Source organism: Lactuca saligna, chromosome 2, assembly GCF_052625555.1.
Source record: "Lactuca saligna cultivar CGN05327 chromosome 2, ASM5262555v1, whole genome shotgun sequence".
Taxonomy (NCBI): Eukaryota; Viridiplantae; Streptophyta; class Magnoliopsida; order Asterales; family Asteraceae; genus Lactuca; species Lactuca saligna.
The window spans coordinates 85,281,545-85,284,331 of NC_136418.1; the positions used below are offsets into that span (position 1 = coordinate 85,281,545).

The 2,787-nt window shown below is 36.8% G+C and overlaps 1 pseudogene; it reads right to left on the reverse strand.

The window, feature by feature from the left end:
- Positions 1 to 2,145: 2,145 nt before the first annotated feature.
- On the reverse strand, positions 2,146 to 2,264 carry LOC145033031 (5S ribosomal RNA; annotated as a pseudogene).
- Between the last annotated feature and the right edge of the window lie 523 nt (positions 2,265 to 2,787).

Consider the following 2,787-nt stretch of genomic DNA (forward strand, 5'->3'; position numbering starts at 1 on the left):
TCCTTAAAATGGTCCCTATGTTGATCAAATCATTTTCCATGCCTTAGAATTGATCCTAGCCTCATTCCACAAGTGTTATAAGACCACTAAGCATCCAAGAACACACCACCCATGAGTTTACGGCCGTAAACTCATGGGGATATGGTCATTGGGCCGAAAACTCCCTTAGGAGTTTACTCTTGAAGAAGAAACTCCATATATATGCCTTACACCTCCTTAGATGCAACCAGGATCACTCCTAACACTTGAAATAAAGTGTTTCCGCGACTCGGAGTGTATTATCTCAATTAATTAGTTGTTCAAAGCCTAATTAGATACAATTATGTATCACTTCATATTACATAGGAACCTTGCGCGTGTTCAAGCCCTGAACTGACACTTAGTATCCTAACCGGTACATTCCTCGTTTGGTGAGTTCATACCCCTACACTTTTTTCTATGTTTTTCAATGTTTTCAGGGGGGAATACAAGCAAAAGTACAAGGAAATCTTGTACTCAAACTTATTATTTCATTTGAAATGTTTCATATTCCGTATGCATTTAACGCTGGACACCGTAATAACCAACCGTTTAACTTGTAGAGTAAATTGTCAAACTCTTTGTGAAACTCATTATAAAATGCTATATCTTATATTTCACAATTGATTTTTTGTATCATTACTGTTAAATGCATGAACCTTAGAACTTTAAAAATGTCCTTGATAACACTACCCCTAGATGTGAAAGTGAAGGACTAATAACATTAAACTTAGAACTTTAGCCACGTCCTTGATAACGCTCCCCCTAGATAAGAGAGTGAAGGACTAATAACGTTAAATTTAGAACTTTAGACACGTACTTGACAACACTCCCCCTTGATAAGAGAGTGAAGGACCAATAAAACAAAATTTCCCATTTTATTATCTTTTCATTCATTAATCTTAAGATTGGAGACACGGCCTCGTAACACTCCCCCTAGTTATGACAGTGTAGGAGTACCCTCGTAACCAGAATCTCTTGGAGGGAGAACATGACTTGAGTGTATAGATCTATACGGGATTGACTACCCCGCACCTAGCTGCTAGCTACAGTCTGACCGAATGGTGCATAGGTGACAAAAGTCATAAAACGATATTGGCCCCGATACGAGCCTTATCTAGTTTATTGTATGGTTATGCAACTCGCAATTTAGATTATGAAAACTTTTCTACTTACTTATTAGTTTTATATATGTGTTAAAACTAATGTAATTTTCAAGGATAACCAGGCTTTCAGAATACTTATCTTAAAATTACAAGTATGGTAGATATTTATACACTGCATTCCGAATCGATAACCAATCACAAACTTTTAAGGAAAATAAGGGTTTTTCCTGGGATAACTAAACTGTTCTTAACCAGATTGTGTAACAAACGGATAATTAAACTTTTCCTATAAGAAAATATGGGATTTTATTGGATAACAACTTTTTCAGAAACCAAAGGAAACTTGTTCTTTTACAGAAACAAACCGCTTATGAACTCACTAGCTTTATGCTGATATTTCTAAAATTGCTTGTATCCTCAGGTCAACATTATGAACTCACCATCTTTAGCAGTCTTGTCTTCACTTTTGTTCATTTTGGATGTATGTATATATATATATATATATATATATATATATATATATATATATATATATATATGATCATGTGTAACTTTACTTTCAAAAAAATGTAAATACTTCTATGTAATGTAATGGTTGTGTTTACTATTCTTACTATGTACATTGGTTGTGATACTTTACACGACGTCCTCCGCCCCGGAACGTTTCTGCCTTTGTTTTCGGGGTGTGACACTTTATGATTTCCTTCTTACTATGAGAGTAGATAAGTTAGTCATTTATAAGGACAATGAAAAACTAATCCAAGTAAGAATGGCGTACTATATTCATTAAGTTCATGAATATTACGGGCGTATTGGTCCTATCCAAAAGATATCACTACGGACTTGTAGCGTCCGCATCGAGTTCGGAAGATTGCCCTCGGGACATCCTTCACTAACACTCGTAACTGGTGATTTTTGGATCTTAGGTCTATTTCTGAAATGCACTTCGTTCCTTGCCGTTGATCAACCAATTCATCTATGCGAGGCAGAAGGTTATGATTTCTAATGGAAGTCCCATCGAGGTCTGCACCACAAGGACTTCTCAAGGTGTTAACCATCATAGTACTTCTCTCGCCTAAGCACGCTTAACTGTGAAGTTCTGATAGGATCCGGTGCATTAGTGCTGCTATGATCGCACCCGCTGAAGTCTGTCTTCTTGATGAATAAGACCGGAGCTCTAAAAGCTGAGGAGCTTGGTTTGAACTTGACGTACTGTACGAGTGGTACTTCTGGGAGGTTTGCTGAGGTTTCTTTGGAAAGGATAAGAAATATGAGGTATTGTATGCATGAGTACTTCGGTGTTCTAAAATGACGTCTTCGCTAGAAAGACGATTTCAAAGAAAGAGATGTGCGTACAAAACTGGTATTGTGCGAATCGAATTGACTCAAGTTGTATGATAATATCGGACATACTTGACAGTAAAGACACCAGATTTGAATGTAAAGGCATTACAAACAAAAACACAACGGTGCAACTTTTAACAAAGTTACAGTACCTTAGAGTAACTACAAGAATACTGCAGCAAACAAAGTATAGGCAGCATGAGGGTCCCTTAACTGACGGGATCTCGCATAAGATAAGACTCGAGTTGCACTATTTTTAAACATGTTTTAAAAGCATACAAAGTACTGACGATTGGAAGTGAACCTATACTATAGTAGG